This window comes from Rhinatrema bivittatum, chromosome 2, assembly GCF_901001135.1.
Source record: "Rhinatrema bivittatum chromosome 2, aRhiBiv1.1, whole genome shotgun sequence".
Taxonomy (NCBI): Eukaryota; Metazoa; Chordata; class Amphibia; order Gymnophiona; family Rhinatrematidae; genus Rhinatrema; species Rhinatrema bivittatum.
The window spans coordinates 579283441-579295628 of record NC_042616.1 but is presented as its reverse complement, the minus strand read 5'-3'; the positions used below and the strand labels follow the sequence as shown (position 1 = coordinate 579295628).

The 12188-nt window shown below is 41.1% G+C and overlaps 1 protein-coding gene across 2 annotated transcripts in view; it reads left to right on the top strand.

Annotated features, from left to right (window-relative positions):
- Nucleotides 1–12188, top strand: part of RAB12 (RAB12, member RAS oncogene family) — an 84237-nt gene that overhangs the window by 1775 nt on the left and 70274 nt on the right. The gene's annotated exons all lie outside the window — the stretch shown is intronic.

The following is a 12188-nucleotide window of genomic DNA, read 5'->3' as shown; positions in this document are numbered from 1 at the left end:
CGTGCGTCTCTTGGGCGCTCAATATAATACTCTAAATGAGTTGGCCTGCTAAAAGGGACTTGCAGTGGATAAATTATGTGTCCATACTGCGCCCATGGGTATTGGGTGCCCAGGGGAAGTGGCTGTACGCAGGTAAAGAAAATGGACACTCAATTTTCTGAGCGTCTGCTTCCCTAACTCATGCACAGCCACGGGTTAGGAAAACGGACTCTCGTAAATTGAGCTTCCCTTTTCCTAACCTGGCTGCTGTCAAGATTTTTTTTTTCATGTTGCAGCTTTCTGTGGTTCCTCCTTAGTATCGCAACAATATTAAGTAGGAGGAACCACAGAAAAGCAGTATTTTTTGCTTTTCTGAGCATGGTTTGGGGCCCTTCAAAACTTAACACTAGCTCTGGGCTGGCGTTAATTTTTGAGGATTAAAATATGCGCATTGGCCGCACTATTTTTTTACATCAGGGGTATTAGCTAATAGCCTTATCAACAAGGCATTTTCATGTGATGAACTGTATAAACTACGTGCTGGTATGGACGTGCATTTTGGAATCGTTAATCCTGCATTGAGCGTATGTCTAGCGAATCCATAATGCACATCCAACCGCGCGATTAGCGGCGCGCTGAGCTCAGCACCCGATACTGCATCGGCCCCAGTATTTCCCCGAGCCTATTAGCTGTTCTGAAAGTCCATCACAATAAAGTGTGTGCTAGATTAGCAGCACCCGATTCAGTAAGGAGATTAGCGCTCCCAAAACACACGCTCTAACAAATGTGTACCCAATAGTGCCCATCACATGTAACTTCAAAGTAGATGAGGTTATTAGCTATTGCCACCCAAGGCAGGAAAGTACTAGATGCTCAATGCACGCTTTTTACATAGGGAATTTAACCCCGGAGGTGAAGTAAAGTCAACCCGCAGTCAAGGGCTCATGAAAAACAAAAAAATATGGTCCTCTGTGTTGCGATAAGTGTGTCCTCCTCCCTAATATCATTGACTCTAATTTACTGCTTTCGGAGGAGAAAAATAAATGTATATTGACAATCAAAAAGAAACCCACTTTTCTTTTGGCTGTACGATTTAGATGCTCGTAGCAAGGGTAACCTAATATAGTACACTTCAGCAATAAAAAAGAAGCAGGATCAAAATCTATTGAGCGCCTGTTGCAATAAACTACGGTACTTTTGAGCACTACAGACGCACAATTCTCCCTTAGCGCGCCCTTTTTTATGCTGCCTCGTTTAAATACTGCATCGGGCGCCCAGGAGATGTGGCAGCGTTGGGACAATGGGCGCTCAATACTAGTGCCCATTTTGAGCAGGCATCGGCCTGTGAATATACAACTGAGCTGGAATAGTTTTTCAGATGGGGGCGGGGAGGAGACTGATTTCTGTGGGCCCAGTAACATTTTGTTTTCTATTTTGAAGTAAAAAATTGAAGAAAATCTTACTTAACAGGGTCTTTGGCATGTCTAAAAATGTATGTAATTTAGTGCTGGTGGAATTTCTCCTACCTTGTTACCTTCCCTTTTGCTTAGTGCTTGAGTTTCTGGTAGCATAAAAGATTCTTTGGAGTAACAGGAGCAACATTTTATCTAGTTTCAGTTGCAGTCCCGGTCAGTTTTACAGCAAACTTTCCCGATGTTGCCCACTTCCTGTGTCCCGTGAAAGCACTCCCCAAGTGTGAAGCCAGTAATGGTTTAATGTTTCTCCCACCATTTCCCCACCAAGGAGCTAGCTCCAGTCCTTGAAAAGTTATAAATGAGGTGGGTGGAGAGTGGATTATCAGGCAGACAGACTACAGTATGTGGGGGTCACCAGTATGATTTGGTAAGGCTCCTTCTACTGAACTGAGCTTAAAAAAGGAAAGCTGCTCTTAAATTTTTTTTGGCCCCGAATACATTTCTAGCCCAGAACATATGTTAGTGAGCTGCACCGAACTGATCTAAAGTAAAAGTTCATTATGAAAATGATTAAAAATGTGTAGTTCTTCTGGCCTGCTCAGTTGCTTTGTGATTTTAGTTCAGGCCTCTTCAAAACATAGAAACATAACTGCAGAAAAAGACCATAAGCCCATGTAGTTTGCCCATCCGACCAATTTATGTAGCCCTTACAATTCTCATCACTCCCTTAGAGATCCCCTGTGTTTATTCCATGCTTTCTTGTATTCAGATACCGTTTGTCTCCACCATAGGGAGGCCATTCTCTAAAGAAATATTTCATGAGATTACTGCTTCTCCTAACTAATGGTCCTTCCTATTTAACTTACTGTACATATTTTACAATTGGAAATAGCCACAGAAGCAGTTGCACAGCTTTTTCTTGAGTGCATCGGATCACAATTGTTAACGTTTTAAAAATACAGCAAAGCTAAAGAAAAGAACAGCTCAGTCCTCAAGTTGCCAGGAACACTATGGTGGTCCCAGCAATCCCTTTTGAAACCATGATGACCATTTTTAAAGCATGAGGAGGAAAGACAAAGCTGCAGACCTACCAGGGTACATACCTTATTCCTGGTGGACAGTCTGCATGTATGAATCAGATTGATCATTCACTATCCCATATTAGAGTGTAAGGTGACTTACCACACCTGGTATAAGTAAGCTATAGTCGTCTAGTTAAGTAAGGATATGTTGGATTGTGACCTCTGTTCAGGGTCCAGGCCTACATCCAGAGAGAAGGGCTAAATAGGTAATTGAGGTTCATTGTGCTGCCTCAAGAGCAGGTATGCTGAATGCAAGCTTAAGATACCATTGCGCTGTACTAGCAAGAAGACTTGGGAGCTGGACTGACCAACCAGCTATATAAGAGTTCACAGAATGTAGGGATAAACAAGTCTTCATGAGGCTGGCCTTGTGACTCAAGGCATAATGCTGCAATGCAGGAGACTACGTAGTTTGAATCTGCCATCAGGCATGCCGTGGAGGTGATGGTCCAGGAAGGATTGGGAGGACTTCTGCTGCTACTGTGGCAGCCCGAAAGAGGAATACTGAAGCCAGGTCCAGGAGCACACTTCCTCAGGAAGGATATCGTGGAGCATGGTGAGTTGCTGTGGACCCATTTTCAGAAAGGGTATAAAATACATTAACTAATGTTATGGAGGGGGGATGCACTATTGATTTAAATTTGTAGCTCACCATTCATAAACAGTCTGGCTGTATCATCCCAGGTTGATGATACAGCCAGAGGCATGCATATAATCAAAAAGACATACATCACAAACAAGCCCAAATCACAATTATTCCAACCCCAGCCCCTTCCAAATTTCATAATATTAGATAGAACAGTGGTACAAGAGCTAAAATATCTAAAACTCACAGTAAAAATGGGCACAATTGCTCCAATCACCCAAAAGAGTGAATTAAAAAAAAAAAAAAGACCTAGTTATTAAGAAAAGGTCATTTTAAAGCAGAAGGCCTTTGTCGTGTTAAATCTAAATAATTTTCAAGCTTACGTAAAGTATCTGGGAAATGATTCCAAAGCTTGCCATCAGCATAAGTCAATTTCAAATCCCTTCAAGAAGGCAAGGCGAGGATAGCTGCGTTCCTAGATCTTAAGGTTTGTAGAAAGTAAGTAAGGAATGAACAAATCTCTTACAGGAAGAGGAGCCTGACCAAGCAATGCTCTCAAAATCAGTATAGGAATTTTAAACTGAATGCAGTACCCAATAGCTAACCCAAGAGGAGCCACCAGAAAAGGTGTTACATGTTCCTGATGATGAATGGATCACTTACACAGCATTAACTTGAAAATCATGCAGCATCTTTTCCGAAAGATTTGGATAAATGCCATTGCAATAAGCAAGCCTGGATAACACAGTGATCAAATCCTCTTTACATAAGAGGATATAATTGCCCTGCAATCCACAGGTAATACGAGGATGTGTTAGTAACTTCAGAAACCTGTTTAGACATTTGTAACTGGGACTTAGTAGACACCCAGTATATGAACAGTTCCTGAAGCAACCAATTAAGAGTTATCCAGAATAAAAGATGGCGACAAGTAGGACTTTCTCATGTAAAGCAGCTCAGACTTAGATGAAGCTTCCAAGATAAAAAGCTACTTATCAATCATTTGCACCTCTGTTGTTACTCAAAGGGGCTCCACGGGTGTACATTGTCAGCAAACATCAAAAAAAGGCAACTCCTTATCCCAAATTAATCTGGCAAATGGTGCCTAATAATATAGATGAAACAAAATAAGAGAAATAATTGCCTTTTATTATTTATATTTATTTAAGGCTTTTATATACCGACTTTCTTGATACAGATCAAATCAACTCTGTTTACATCGAACTAAGCAGAATTATAAAACAACATTTCAACAAGTGACATACTGAGGGAGCATAAAAGTTACATTATAACAAGGTAACCTTAACTGGGAGAAGGAAAAAAAGAGGGGGAGAACGAAAGATAAATTACTGTATACAATAAGTTACTATATACAATGGAGTATGGGAGGGAGGCAGGGGCCTCATAATGGCTAGTAGGCATCGTTTGTTAATTTTCATAAGCTATATTCATAAGCTTTTCATAAGCTATATTCATAAGCTTTTGAGGTACCCCACAATTAAGGGTCCTAATGAAGGTAAAAACTGTTTTATCAACAATACACAGTGAGAGTTTATTCAAATAGGAAGCAGACACTTCAAATGTACATTGGAGTTATCCAAAGAGGATAAATGATTGACCGGAATTAGTTTATCTATTGTATCAAATGCAGCCATAAGATCTAATAAGACAATCATAAACCCCTCTGCTCGATCCAATGAACGATGAAGGAAGGCGAGCAATACTGACGGAGCCCTCTGTGCTAGGATGCCTGCAGAGCCCATCGTTAGTATCTAGAAAGTGGCTAAACTGGTAGGCAGCTGTTTTTTCTGACATTTTTGAAAGTAATGGCAAGCTTGATACTGAACGAAAGTTAGCTAATGCTGTAGGGTCCAAGGTGGGTGTCTTCAACAAGGGTTTTACAACAGTGCCTTTCAGAGCCCTCCTCAGACAAGGATGACTTAATCACAATTGACAGGGGCATAAGCAAGTCTCTGCTGGCAGATTTAGACAGCCAGGAAGGGCATGGCTCCTGCAAACAAAAACTATAGACCTCAGCTGAGCTAAACAAGTTTTCACATCTCCCTCAGTAACAGGCGGACGTGCTCCACCAAGGACCCATTGCAACAGCTTCCGGCTCCAAAGCTATTAGATCAGAACCCAAAGCAATCCATTTTAGAGTAACTGTGTTAGGGGAAAATTTAGCAAAGCTCTCATTTACTGTTGATAGAACATCAGCACCAGAAAGTTTTGAAGGTTGAGCAAGCGGGAAGTTCATCACCTTAAAATGAGACAGAGAGAGAACCTGGGAAAAGAAAGTATGCTTGGCATGATGAAATTCCATATTATAACTTGTCAAATGAGATTTATTTATTTATTTATTTTTGTTTTTTATATACCGGTCTTCTTGCATTATATGCAAATCAAATCGGTTTATATTGAACATTTAAACTTGCTTGAAAAAGCATTACATGTAACAAAGAACATCAAAACATGAAAAACCTGTTGGAACAAAAAATAAAACACAGAGTATGAGTTGTTCATCTTTAACAGGAAAAAGCAAAAATGGATTAAAAAATTCAAAAAAATTATATAAATAACAAATGGAAGTAATGAGAGAAAATAGAGCATGGGAGCACTAAGTGAAATAATGAAAGAGGAAGATGAGAGGGAGAACTGAGTGAAAAAAATTATGAGAGAGGAGGAGATGAGAGGGAGGGGGAAAAAAGAACAGAGTGAACAGATAGGTGGTTAAAAAGGAAGGAATTAGAGGGAGGAAAAAGAAAAAGTAATTTACAATTACTCATCTTTTCTCCTAGTAAGATCTTCTCCAGACTTTTTCTAATTTACTGCCCATTTTATTAAATAGACCTTAAGCCTTCATTGAACCAAGGTGCTCTGTGTGCGGCTGACCTTGAACAGGTTTTTATAGCAGCAGTGACATCTAAGGCTTTTTATTCAATACACAGTTCCAAGTCTCTGCTATGAAAAGAGGCTTTTTTTTTTTTAATTTTAACTTTTTATTTATAACTGCACAAACATACAAAATGCAAAGGTTCACCATCATATATGTGCACTTACATTAGCTACTTACAGAGATACATAGTCAATACTGCATTTCTGTGAAGTTTGCCAATTCTTCCTTTTCCATCTTCTTACCATAAAAAAAGGAAAAAAAAAAAAAAGTACCTCTTACCCACCAGTAATTATTATGCCATTCCCAATAGAGTCCCCATACTTCATCATATTTATTCGCTTGGTCTCGTAGCATTTATGTAAGCTTTTCCAGTTGAGCTATTTCTGCCACTTTAATCTTCCATCATGAAATTGTAGGAGACCCCTTCCACAATTGGGCCACAGTTAGGCTGCATGTAACTAACTTTCAATTTTCCCCACATACTAGACTTGTCAGGCCAATACCCCGCAAGACAGAGGGCAGGATTTAGTATCAACCTTTGAACACACATTTCCTCAATACAAGTCACTACTTCTGCCCAAAAGGATTGTACATAGTAACATTCCCACCACATGTATGTTCCATCTCGTCCACAACCTAGCCAGCCTTCTTTCCCCTTCATCACTGAGCTTAGTAAGGAGACCCAGGGTATGATACATTCTATGTAACAGTTTATTAAAGAGTTCTTGCCCTTACAGCATATCGTTATGCTGTGAGACCTTCTCCAAATAGCCTTCCAGTCTTTGCCATCCCCATCCACACCCAGATCTTCATTCCAGGATTCTATCAGACTAGAAGAGGTCCCCTATTCTCCCAACCCAGCTCAAATTGATATGTATAGTACTGATATTAAACGTTTTGTTCTTATTTTGCAACACATTCCTCTAGGATGGCATCCACAGGCATTCTCTTTTATAATATCCTTACACAACTGCATGTATAAATATCTAATGGCGGGTGGAATCTGAAACTCCGCCATTAAATCTATAAAAGATTTTAGCCGTCTGTCGTCCACCAATTGACCCAGATATTTTAAAACAACTATTGCCTACCAGAAAACGTACATTGAGATATCTGTTGGTTTTTCCATATAGTAGAAGAGCCTTCTCCACGGCCGGTCCCAAACTTTGGAACTCTCTTCCATCAGACCTCAGACTAGTGCAATGCCCCATCGTATTTAAAAAAAGACTCAAGACTTGGTTGTTCGACCAAGCATTCTCCTAACTTCAGCATTCTATTAGAACTCCAACCAAATGATCCTTTTCATTGGTATACCCCCCCCCCCCCCCCAAGAGAACGCTATAGCTATTTATCTCTAGGCAGTCTAATCAAATCCTAGCCTTAATCCTAACATCTGCTCTTAACTCCAGCCTACACTATGCTCCACTATTTTTTTTCCTTTATGTTGTTACCACCAGTTATTTGTATCCAAGTTCAACCTCCCTGTTTATTGTAAGACAATTATTTGTCATAGCTATTGTTTAAAATGTAAACCGACTTGATTAGTAATTCTGTTACTGGAAAATCGGTATATAAAAATGCTAAATAAAATAAATAAATAGTAGTTATGTAAGATCTCGAACTCTCTGGTACATTCATATGTCGTTGAACAAGATCCCTCATAATTGATCTTAAAAGTGTTTGAAGAAGGTGGCATATAAAGGAGCGATGCTAAACTACATCCCCTTGCCACCTGTCTTTCCAAATCCAACCACACCTGTGGTGGGTCCGTACCCATCCATGCCTTTAAACATGCCAGCCAACATGCCCAAAAATACCATTGAAACTCGGGAAGACCTAACCCTCCCGCATTCCCGTGCTTTACCATTTCTGTATATTTCAGCCTTGGAGGCCTCCCCTGCCACAGAAAGCTTGTAATGGCACTCTTGAGAGATCTAAGCATCGTCACTCATATATCACAGGGCAAGTGCATGAATGGATACACTAAACGGGTCAATATTGCCATCTTTATCAAGTTAACTCTCCCTGTCAAGGAGGCAGATGCATTCAACTTTCAAGATCTTTTCTAACTTTAGTAAATAAAGGGATAAAATTATCTTTATACAGCTTTGAAAAGTCCTTGGACACCCATAATCCCAGATACTTGAAACCCATATGTACCCTCTGAAGCATGTCTAGCCCCCTGGTGTTTTGTCTTCTCTCTCTGACCAACATAATTTCAGATTTTGAATAGTTGACAGTATACCCTGATAAGGATCGGTATTGATCCAAGAGCTGTCGGCAATGCTACCATTGAACTGGAAACATTTGTCAGATATGTGTGAATTGTCTGCCTATAGGGATATTTTGAGAAACTCACCACCCATTTGAATTCTGTGAATTGTCTGTGATAGCCTAACAGCTTGAGCAAGTGGCTCTATTACCCTATCAAATAATAGAGGGGAGAGTGGACACCCTTATCCCCCTTTCTATCCCGAAAGAATCTGAAACTACTCCCCCTGACCACTCTTGCCCTTGGCCTAGTATATAATGCCCTTATCCAAGAAATGAATGGCTCTGGAAAGTTTAGGTGATTTAATACTGCAAACATGAAGGGTCATGAGACTCTGTCAAATGCTTTATCCGCATGGATAAATAATATGGGTACCCCCATTCTCTTTTTATTCGCTATATGCAGAATGTTAAATAATCACCTCGTGCTATTGGTGGAGAGCCGTCCCTTTATAAATCCAGTTTGATCCAGATGAATTAAAGCGAGCATAATGTCTTCCAGCTTTAGCCTTAGTATCTTCACCAGAAGTTTTACATCCGCATTTATTAAAGAGATTGGCCTATACGAGGAACATTCCAGAGGGTCTTTTCGCCTTTTATATATCAAAACTATAAGAGCCTCTGCTATATAGTATAAAGCTAGTTAAACAACGCCCTCAAATGGGGGACTACTTGCTTAGCAAAGGTCCTATAGAATTCAATGGGAAATCCATCCGGTCCGGGACTCTTTCCTCCCACCATCCCTTTCATTGCATGGTGTATCTCATCATCCGTTATCGGGGCTATCAGACCTGCAATATCCTCTTAAGGAAGACATCCCAGGCCCAGAGGTTCTAAAAATGCCGCCACCTCGCCTTTAGCCTTATAAAAGCTAGAAAAATGTGAAGCGAACTGCTTATTTATATCCACAGGCAAATGCTCAATATTACCCTGCTTATCTCTGTCATAAATAGTTGCCTCTGACCTTGTTTTAATCAGTTTTGCTAAAAGAGATCCTGCTTTCCCCATGTGTTCGTATCATTTTTGCTTAGAATATCGCAAAGCCATTTCTATCTTTGAGCCTTGCAATTGCTTTAATTTATCCCTTGCTAATGTCAATTCCCTAAGAATTTTAATGGAGCCTTTCAATTTGTTTCTTCTCCAGTGTTTTAATCTGGCTCTCCAACTCTCTTTGTTCCTGCTTCCTATGGCGATTAACATAACTTGCATGTGAAATAATAATCCCTCTTACCACTGCCTTAAGTGCCTCCCATCTCAAAGTAGGACTGCAGCCCTCAGGAGGATTATGTAACTCATACTGTTGTAGAGCTGCTTTGAATTTTTTACAGTGAAAAAATTTTCCCCCAGCAGAGAGGTGTTTAGCCTCCATGGCCTGAATGTCCACTGATATTGATGTAAATCGAACATAACAGACACTGTGTGGTGATCTGAGATTGTGCAGGACAAGATATCTGCATCTAAGATTGCTGCAGCTAATAACCCATTACATAAGAAGTAATCTATACGACTATAAGTATGATGCCTGGGGGTGTTCCATTCCCTCCAGACATCTACTAACTGAAATAACCTCATTTAAGTTTGCAAAGCCCCCCTCCAGCCTCATAACTGGATTTTATGCTTCCAGACCTGTCACGCACCAGATCCAGTCCCCACCCATATACAAATTAGTAGTATCGTACCTCAACAATATTTGTTGTAATTCTTTTTAAAAATCAGATTGCCCATTATTGGGGCCATACACAGCCACAAAGGTCATTGTCTTACCATATAGGTTCCCTCCTAAAATTACAAATCAGCCCCTGGGATTACACCTTGATCTGTGTATCTGTATGGGTGTGTCTTTATGGATCAAGATGCACACACCCCTACTGTGAGAGGAGTAAGAGGCCGCGTATACTTGTCTCACCCGGGCTCTTCTTAGTTTCTCATGTTCTTTCCTTGCTAAGTGCATTTCCTGCAAAAATGCCATAGAGGCCTGCTGATTCATCAGATATTGCAGAATTATGGATCTCTTTATCGGGGAAGAAACCCTCTAGCATTGAGAGAGATTATCTTTAATTATTTGGCATCTTCATATATTATGCAATAGGCATTTAAGCCTACAACAGAGTATTTTGAGAAATGCAATCTTAACATATAAACCACCAGAAAAAAGAACAACCCCTGAACCTTTCATACTTTCCCAACCACTGTACCATGCGCTTCCTATGAACTTTTCCTTTTTCAGACCCTCACCCTCAAAAGAGGCGTTTTCAAACGTGCAGCCTTTTTTTGCAATGAATAACGATTGAGGTGGCATGATTATTGTAAGGAGTACGTTAAGATCTGTTTGCAAGAACGAATCAACTAGCAACACCAGGCAGCCCCTGTGAGATGAGGGCCATCGGGCGTCATCTCCAGAGGAGGAGGAAGATGCTTACACTGGGAGTGGTAAATTGTAGGCTGAGCTTCTGGAGGGAGTTGCCTTGCTTTCATCTTGGGATATGTTTAAAGAGAACATTTCCATCAAATGGTTACTTGTCAAATATGTGAGGTTTTTTTGGTTTTAGTTCATGAGAAAATTAACAATTGAGGAGCACTGGTGGCATCTTTTTTTCCCCTGCAGGTACCAGCATATCTGGGTGTCTGCCAGTTTAATGACATTATGGTGCAAGTTGGGACGCCTGCTGTTATAGAAATGTGGTGAGGGATGGTCCCAACAGAGGCCAAAACTTCCACAGCGCCTTTGTGAAAAGAGTGGTACTGTTTATCAAGGTTCTGCTTGCTGACTTGGCCGCTCGTTTTGTGCTACTGTTGAGACCGTAGCAGCAAGAAAAGGGCGCTTAGCGGTTTCTGGAAATGGCAGTTAACGCAACTGAAAGAAAGACGCCTTTTAAATTTGAAAACCGGTGTCAGGTGTGCTGAAGATTGGGGGTCACGTTGGGCAACTAGAAATTTTGCAGGCGCCTACCTTGAAGTAGGAGGGTTTGGATGAGTGCTGGACGTGAGGATCATAACAGCTGATCCGGGAAGATGCCATTTTTTTTTTTTTTTGGAAGGAACCCTCTTTACTCTCCCTCACCCCCAAAGCACACGCATACATGTCAAGAAACAAACTGAACAGAGTGCCACCAGAAGCCAAGCCATGATGCTATGCCACCCTACACCTAGCTGTTGTAGGGTAGTTTAGCTCTCCGCTCGTGGGCCCATGTAGCAGCACTAGTTTCTTATAATGTACTAACGTACTTCCTGGAGCTAAAATGGCATTGCAGCTGTTTTTTTAAAAATACCCCTTTAAATCGGAGATACCTGGTCTTCCACTGCCTGAGGGTGGGAGGGAGGTCCTACAAATAACTTTTAGTGGGGAAAAATGAATGACCGTGTGTGTGTTTATTTTGGAGAAGGGGGGGGGGGGGGGAAGCAAACGAGGCTTAACCCGTGCAGAGGTCTGAACTGGGCTTTGATTTTTCTGAAAAACTGAATTTTCTTTCCCCCTGACCTGGCCTCATTACATGAAAGGCAGCTGCAGTCAAATGAGCAAACTGTCTTGGGTAAGAGTGCAGCCCGGCTCCCTCACTTCTGTGCAGCAGGGCAAACAGTTCTCCTCCTCTCCCTCCTCTGTTGAAAGCTTGGGGGTGGAGGGCCGCAAAGGCAGCTTCCCGGTGTCCGGCTGAAAGACGGTGCCTGCAGAATGGTAAGCGCAGCGCTCTCCTCCAGGGCTGTGTGGGAGACCTCAGCCAATGAGTAGATGCAGCTTACAAGCCTAGCCTTAACTTTGCTATAGATGGTGGCAGCTGCCCCTTAATTACAACCTTTGAAAATGTGGCCTCACAAGGATAAAGAGCTTTTAGACCTCATAGATAAGAATAACGGTTAAAAATAAGAAACCAGACAGCTGTGCCTTCAAACTATAACATTGACCATCTTAGTGCCGTTGCATTATATTTTGGTCTTTTTCAAAAGTCTCCTTTCTGTTTTGT